Consider the following 9,185-nt stretch of genomic DNA (forward strand, 5'->3'; position numbering starts at 1 on the left):
TCGCCGCAACACTCAATGAGACAAAGACATAGAAGCTCAAACTGCTGTTGCGGAAGCCATGATCGTATAGTGGTAAGTACTCTGTGTTGTGGCCGCAGCAACCCTGGTTCGAATCCGCGTCACGGCAGCATGAGATAGATTTCTTTGTGTGTGTTGATGGACACAAGCCAAGCAGAAATTTCCCACGATGCAATAGGGCAGTGTTGAGCAGGCGTCAGTCTGACAATGATGTCATATTATTGTGTCATCACTTGACCAGACCCAAAAGTAGACTCAGGTATCAGTTTCTTCTCAATGCTAATGTCTGCTAGCTTAGTCTGCTGCTTTGATTGCTCTGCCTGCTCAAAGGTCCAGACCCAAAAGTAGACTCAGGTATCAGTTTCTTCTCAATGCTAACGTCTGCTAGCTTAGTCTGCTACTTTGATGGCTCTGCCTGCTCAAAGGTCCAGACCCCTGGATGTGGTGGTTTCTACCTGAACGTAGATTCTGTCAGCTCATGTTGTTAAATCAACTCACCAGGAACACCAGTAGATTTCAATGGACTGACAATGAGTCTCATTGAATGGTAAACATGTCAAATATGAAGTCATCACCTGAGGAGGTCTGCTGCTGGAATGAAGCTCCAGATATTCACAAGATATTCTAGATCTTAAAATAAAGCATTTTTATATTTGATTTATTGTTCATTAGCCTGCTTCACATTGTTTGATTTTATGTGTTGTATATAAATAGAACTTTGATCCACAACCTCCACAAACACTCTTGTCCAACTTTTGTGCCCAAATTTTCTCCTCCTGAGGCACCAAATCAAGTCAAGTCATTTTATTTGTTAGAACCAAATCACAACAAAAGTTCTCTCATGACTCTTTACTAGTAGAGCAGGTCCAGCACCAAACTGCTTCAATGAATCTACACCCAACAATTCTCCACCAGCAGCACATCCTGCAACAGTGGTGATGAAAACCTTCCTTTTAACAGGCAGGAAGGTCGAGCAGATCCAGGATCAGTGGGGACGGCATCCTGCTTTGACCGGTTGTATTTAAAGCTCCATCAGATTGGAACAACCTTTCCTCCTCACTTGGGTCTCTCACTTCCTTTCTCATCTTCAAATCATCAAGCATTTTCAAACATCTGCTCTTGTTTCTGATGCACCTCCCCCTTTCTCTCCAGGATTCACTCTCGACTTGTTCTTGTTTGTTCTCTGTACTGTAAATATGTGGATATTTGTGTATGAATATGCATTGTGTACTTTAATGGTGCATGGAAGCAGTATTTATTTAGATGGGTGTTTAAATGTATGTGAACACAGGCCCACTCCTACTTTGCAGTGGGATCTCTGATCATACTTTGTATAATACTGGATGGTGGGGGGGGGGGGGGGGGCTTTGGGGAACATTGTTGGCCTGTACCTGGGTGTATGATGTGTGTGTCCTTGTGTTGAAAATAGAATCTACTTTTATTATTGTTGTATTGTTGGTCATTATTTGTCAGGACCCCCTCCAAAATGAGATGGTGCATCTCAAGGGGCTGCCCTTGAAATCAAGATTCAAGAATGAAGGTGTCTGCTGGTCTTGGTGGACCCTCTGCTTCTCCAGCTGAGTCAACAGATTCCTGTGTTGCTTGAGTCATTGTGTATCCTGGCTGCATTCAGCGCTTTCACCGCTGCAGCCCAGCGTGATTGCCAGTCAGGACAGGTGTTATTAAGAATGGAAGAGGGGACAGTTTTGGCAGGACAAGTTGCTCCACATTCAGAAGATGGTGGGAAGTTTAAAAGCTGCCATAAATCTTGATAACAAACTCCTTCACTGTGTGGTTCAGAGTCCCTGGTTTGATTGCAGCTTTGACCTGAGCAGGTGTTAATCCACATCTCAGTAACAGGGGACACTTTGTCACACCAGTGGACAAACATCAGCATTCATCACCCAGCAGCTCCTCTGATCAACAGAACAAGCTGAAGTATTCTGGAGAATGAGGGCATCGATCCCTCTACCTCTCACATGCTAAGCTAGCACTCTACCATTGGAGCTAAGTCCCTGCTAATGAGCACAGCAGATGATGGAGGTTGACCTTCATGCAGGGTTGGATGAGCGTCACCACTTGAAGCTTCTCTGGTTCAACAAACCCTTGGGACTAAGACAGGAATTGGAACCCGTGCAGGTCTAGACCCATATTGAAGATGGTGGAGACAATTGACTGAATGAAAGACTTGCCCAGACTCCTGCTCACTCTTCTGAACCGACCCCCATCTCTGTGTGGAGTAAACATCAGAGGAGGAGGGTGCAGGTTCTGCTTTGACCTCCTGACCTCCTGAGGTAAAGCAGTGGAGATGTTGAGCTTGAAGGAGTTGACGGCCTCCTTCATCTTCTCATTGGTTCTCTAAACTCAGCATCATGAAGTGTTGCTGAAATTCAACATGTCAGCTGAGGCCAGAGATTCCTGCATTCCCTGAGTCCTTGAGTGTCGTCTCTGTTGTTTGAAAGCACAAAGCTGTTCCTGATGGTCCAGTGTGTCAGATTCTGGGCTCTCACAGCTGTAACTGGGGTTTGAGCTTCGTTAAGGGACTGGTTTTGTGGAGAGAACCAAGCAGAAGAATTGACAGTTTCAGCAGGAAAGGTGACCATTGCTCCACAACCTCAGTCCCAGGATTTATTCCTGCTTCACCCAGCATGGCCCTATGATCAACAGAAATGAACTGCCAGTGGAGGTCCTCAGTAATCCAGGTCATGGTTTCTCTAGATTGCTGTGTTGTAGTCAGGACACTTGCAAATATCAGCCTCTTTCCTCCATGATCTCTCATTCTTTCTGTTCTCTCCATTTCTCCTCTTCATTTCTACTCCTTGCTGACTGTTGTTCCTCATTTGTGGCAGAGTTCAGTCAGTGGACCAGACATTTTGCCACTACACTGTCCATCATCAGGGCATTTAACATCCAGGACTGGCTCCCAGATCATGGCCATGACCTCATCCCCTGCACCAGTGGACAGTTCATCAAGGATGGCAAACATGTGGGTCTCAATTCCCCTCCATCTTTGTGGGTTGGTTACATTTCCTCCTGGTCTTTAATACATCTTTAGTTGACATTTTTCTGTTGAGCCCAGTTTGTTGACTGTCAGGCTGTCTTACTTTTCAATGGCACAACAGCAGACAGCAAGAGGGTTGCTATGGTGCAGTTGGTAAAATCTCTATCTATGGTCTGCAGAAATATGCTGGGAGTTCTTTTTTTTTCATGAACAGAAATTCAAAGACTGACCAAGGACACCAAAGCTCAGAATTTAGAGATCAAAGAAAGAAATCAAAGACAGACCCTGAAGATCAGAAAATGGCACAGATCAATGAGATCCATGGACTCATCAGTGACGGTTTTCTTTGTTTCACGGTCACTTTTTGTCGTACTGGTGTGATGATGTCAGACCCTTCACATTCAGTTCAAACAGACTCCAAAGTGTAGCTGTGATGCAGAGGGCAGCAGCCTTGTGCTTGGTTCCGTCATGGTTCTCTGCATTGTTAGCAAACTCACCAAAGACCTCCCTGAAAGCAGGATCATTTTCCCAGAGTGCTTTTTTAACCAAGTACCAATTTGTCCCTCTTTAAAAACAACAAACAAAGATGAGGTCAGACTGAGATGGACGAGATGATATGGATGTGATTTATGGCTTTCAAACACCAAATATTCAATTTTTCTTCAGGGCTTTTGAGAGGTTCTGGGTAATGAATGAAAATTTAAGTTGGACTGAATCGACATGCGGTGTCACTGTGTGTGTTTACACGTGTGTGTATTTCTTGTTTTATTGTGTTGGAGACCATTTCCATCATCAACACTGATCAGGAGTCCCCGTCCTCATGGGGACCAAAGACCGGCCCTGATGCAGCGCAATGCAGTTTGTGAGCTCTTTCAGAGTGAAGGTCTGGATTGAGTTTAGTTTCAAATAAAGATTAAGATTCAGTTGGTTAAGATTAAGATTAAGATTAAGGTTAGGCTGCACATAGAATGAAGTTGATCGAATGTTCTCATAAGAATAGCTGGGCACACCTGAGTGTGTTTACATGCAGACTTCCTCTTGTGACAACTGATGTCATTGGAAACCATCTTGAGGACATTTGGAGAAAGTTCAATCATTCAGCTGCAGTTACAGTGACTTACAACACTGCAACGACAACAAAAAACACCCCTCCAAAAACACTCTTGTCCAACTTTTGTGCCCAAATTTTCTCCTCATGAGGCATCAAATCACGACAAAAACAGCCATTAAATTGATCTGGTTGGCACTGGTATTTTTTCTTGCTGCAGCTCATTTCCAGCTCTTAACAAGAACTCAGGAGTGATTCAGGAGAAGAGTTTCAGAACAGCCAAGGTTGGGGACTGGAATTTTGAAGTTTCACCATGAACCAAACAACCTTGGGAGGTAAAACCTCCAATCCTAGCCACTCAGATGCAGCAAAAGAATAAGCTGTCATCTACCCTGACAGTCAGAGCATCAAGTCAAGAAAACATCAACCATCTTGTATGTGGAGTCTGGATTCTTTTCTAGAATGAGACGGCAATGACAGTCCTGCCAAGTGACATCACTGACATGACTGGATGACTTCAGTCACGTGACTGGATGACTTCAGTCACATGACTGGATGACCTGAATGAATAAGAAATCAAATATAAAAATGCTTTATTTTAAGATCTAGAATATCTTGTGAATATCTGGAGCTTCATTCCAGCAGCAGACCTCCTCAGGTGATGACTTCATATTTGACATGTTTACCATTCAATGAGACTCATTGTCAGTCCATTGAAATCTACTGGTGTTCCTGGTGAGTTGATTTAACAACATGAGCTGACAGAATCTACGTTCAGGTAGGAACCACCACATCCAGGGGTCTCGACCTTTGAGCAGGCAGAGCCATCAAAGCAGCAGACTAAGCTAGCAGACATTAGCATTGAGAAGAAACTGATACCTGAGCCTACTTTTGGGTCTGGTCAAGTGATGACACAATAATATGACATCATTGTCAGACTGACGCCTGCTCAACACTGACCAAACACCACCCTATTGTATTGTGGGAAATTTCTGCTTGGCTTGTGTCCATCAATACACACAAAGAAATTTATCTCATGCTGCCGTGACCCGGATTTGAACCGGGGTTGCTGCGGCCACAACGCAGAGTACTAACCACTATAGGATCAGAGCCTCCTCAACAGCAGCTTGAGCTTCTATGTCTTTGTCTCATTGAGTGTTAGGGCGAACAGCTGTTGAACAGCTGAGGCGCGACTGCGGCGGCCCCTGATGCAGGAGACGGGCCAGGCCCCGTTCAGAAGGTGGTGGATATTATTCTTGGTGTTTTTAGGGCATGTTTCGGCCTGTCAAATCCTGATCGGGGCCAGTTTGGTTGTGTTGTCTGCAGCGCCTGGCACGCTCAGCGGGAGCAAGTCCGATCATTATAAAGGTGGGTCAAACAATTTAGGTTGAGACGAAGGACGGCACGGGCAGAGCAGACGCAGGTCTTCATTCCACCCGCAGAGCTGTAGAGCATGGATCATGTCAAGGACTAACTGAGGGGAAAGAGAGCAGGAGAGCAGGGCAGAGACAAAGACAGAGAATGCTCTCCTAAAACAAGGACTGTTCAGTCAATGGTAGAGCAGAGTGGCGCAGAGGAAGCGTGCTGGGCCCATAACCCAGAGGTCGATGGATCGAAACCATCCTCTGCTAAACGAACAAAATAAAATGAACCTTAGAAATGTGTGTCTGTTAAAAAGAGGTTCATAAGGATTTTGTCTTCCTCCACAATCACCAACCATTGTGAGAGTTAACAACAGTCCACTTTCTGACTGAAGCAAAAGTAGACTTCAAAAGGTTTTTCTGATTCAACATAGCAGCTAAATTTCCATTTCCATTTCCTGAACAGGACAGGTTAAAAAAAAGGGAATGACATGACTTCCTCTGTATATTAGAATATGAATGACTATCACTCCATTACTGTCAGAATCATTTTGAGGTGAGTTGCAACTCTCACTACATCACTTTAGCATCATTTTGAGATTAGTAGCAACTCTCACTACGTATCTGAAGCATCATTTCTCAGTTTAGTTGCAACTGTCATTACATCACTTTAGCATCATTTTGAAATTAGTAGCAACTATCATTACATCACTTTAGCATCATTTTGAGGTTCATAGAAACTCTCACCACATCACTGTCAGCATCATTTTGAGGTTATTCGAAACTTTCACTACATTACTGTTAGCATCATTTTGAGTTCATTAGCAATTCTTCTGACATCACTGTCGCATTATTTTGAGTTTCGTAGCAACTCTTACTATATGACTGTCAGCATCACTTTGAGGTTATTCGGAAGTTTCACGACATTACTGTTAGCATCATTTTGAATTTATTAGCAGCTCTTACTAGATTACCGTCGCATCATTTTGAGATCATTAGCAATTCTTCCGACATCACAGTCGCATTATTTTGAGGTTATTAGCAACTCCTACTACATGACTGTCAGCATCACTTTGAGGTTGTTCGAAACACTGACTACATTACTGTAAGCATCACTGAGTTTATTAGCAACTATCACTACATTACTGTTAGCATCATTTTGAGTTCATTAGCAATGTGGGGCTTTGATTGGGAATTGTAAGAAAAATCACTGAATAAACAACACAAACACAGACTGTGTCTGCAATTCCACACCTGCACCCGACTCAGAATGAAAAACCAGTGTGGACTCAATTGTATCCACTGTCAATTCTGATTCTGGAGAAATTTCTTTGTGTGTTTTGATGGACGCGAGCCAAGCAGAAATTTCCCACAATGCAATAGGGCGGCGTTTGGTCAGTGTTGAGCAGGCGTCAGTCTGATAATGATGTCATATTATTGTGTCATCACCTGACCAGACCCAAAAGTAGGCTCAGGTATCTGTTTCTTCTCAATGCTAACGTCTGCTAGCTTAGTCTGCTACTTTGATGGCTCTGCCTGCTCAAAGGTCCAGACCCCTGGATGTGGTGGTTCCTCCCTGAACCTAGGTTCTGTCAGCTCATGTTGTTAAATCAACTCACCAGGAACACCAGTAGATTTCAATGGACTGACAATGAGTCTCATTTAATGGGTGGCTCGTCCAACGAGAAACACTCAGTCTCAGGTTGAAGCTCATCAATGAGGTCTTGTGGATCAGTGGCTTGCATGAATGAATGAGTTGGAAGACTTCTTGGAAATTAAAGAGGATTTAATACAATGAAGAAAACACTTAAGACAGAGTGATAATTCCAGCAGAGTAATTAAGGCCCATATTGAGTAGCAGGTATGAATTAGCCTGGATTTATCTGAGCTTCAAGTAGACGGCAAAGAGGCAGGTGGAAAGGTGTGTAGGATGAACGATGGTGACCTCCAACCAAATGAAGAGGACTGAGTGGAGGCTGACCAGCTCTACGGAGTCAGGCGGAGTTTGGCAGCGAGACAGGAGTCCAGGCCTGAATCGGTGAAAACCAACGTAACCGGCTTACGTTCTCAGCTGGATTCTCCCATCGATGTACGACGCCTCTCCAACGAACTGGTGGGAGGACGGCCTCCAAAGCCTCCACCTCGTCGACCGTGGCTCCCGCTGAGATTCGCTCGATGAAGAAGGGAAGCGCGTTGATGGGCTACCCTCTGGTCTCAGGCTGCTGGCTGCCTGGACTAAGCTGCTCTTCTCCGACACAAAGGTGGCTTCTCTCTCTTCAAGGCTCACAGGAGGTCAAGAGTGTAGCGACCGTGAGCCGAGATCGATGATGAATTACAAAAATAGAAAATCAAAAAATAAATTAGAGGAATAGAAAACAAAAGGGGGGGGGGGCGGACCAGCTGCTCTAGGAGCTCACACACAAAGGGCAGAAACAAGAAGCACTGAAGAGAGCGCCAGCAGTGGATGGTGCCACCACTGTTACAGTAAACTGGTCCGCCTCAGAGCAGTGACCTTTGACCTGTGAGGGGTTGTTGGCCAATCAGCACACTTTGCTGTCTTCAGTCCTTCTCAGATATCAACAAATGAAGCTGGTTGAACAGACAGCAATCATCATCACTCAGAGACATCACCTAGAGAGGAAGACTGCTCAGAGTTCTGACAATGACAGTGAAGAGGCAAGGAGAGCTGGACAACCACAGACAGTGAAACATTCAGAACATCATGTTGATACACGCGTGTGTGTGTGTGTGTGGGTGTGTGTGTGTGGGTGTGTGTGTGTGTCAGAATCGGAATCAGAATCTTTTATTTTCGTTGTACGGGGGGGGGGGGGTACAGTGACAATAGTTAGAGCGCTCTTCCAGAGCCACCGTGCACCACAGAATGCAGATACAAAGAAAAGATAGAAAAGATAAAAGCAAGATAAAAGACACTGTTAGAACAGAAAGATCCATCAACCCACCAACCAGAGGTGTGTCTGGTACAGATGTGGAATTATTGGCTCACACAATGTTGAGGACACTGGAAGAAGACAAACAAAAAAGGCTGGTGTGATCCAGACCTTCATCAAAAATGGTCCTGGAGAACTGTTCAATGTGTCAGGACTTCTCTCCTTTTTCTTCTGCTTATCCTGTTCAGGGTCATGAGGGGGTGGAGCCTATCCCAGCAGCTTTTGGGCGACAGGCCGTGTTCACCCTGGACAGGTCACCAGTCCATCACAGGGCCAACACATCCACAGACAAATATTCCAAGCCAGAATCAGGAGGATCTCTCCACCCTACAGACTGTAAAGGAACCATCAAAGATGGCAGTTGGAGTTCTGTGGATCTGTGCTGGATTCCTCGTCCTCACGGACCAGAAGTCTGTCTGAAATACTGCACTGATTGATGATCTTTTCATGAATCTGGAAAAGCTTCTAAAATGAAAGGAAAACAATCCTATCTTCTTCATGTCTCAAGCCAAATCAAACCAAGAGTTCTTTTATCATATTTTTTTAACCGGACGTCTGCTTTGACTGGTTGGTTGTTGAAAGAGAGCAGGACAGGACAGACAGCAGAAGACAAATATAGAGAAGGAAAGACAAAAGACAGAGAGAAAGGAGGGAGAGAATGACAAAAAGATGGGAACAAGATGAGGGTGAAAGACAAGCAGAGAGAAAGACAGAGGGACAGGGGGATGGAAGACAGACACACAACCAACAACAGCAGCAGCAATAATAGCAAACTAGCTGCCAATGATAACGTCTCCTGGTCGCTGAAG

The sequence above is a fragment of the Aulostomus chinensis genome, chromosome 1 (assembly GCF_037954235.1).
Source record: "Aulostomus chinensis isolate RoL2024-O1b breed Wild chromosome 1, RoL_Achi_v1.0, whole genome shotgun sequence".
NCBI classification, from domain to species: Eukaryota; Metazoa; Chordata; class Actinopteri; order Syngnathiformes; family Aulostomidae; genus Aulostomus; species Aulostomus chinensis.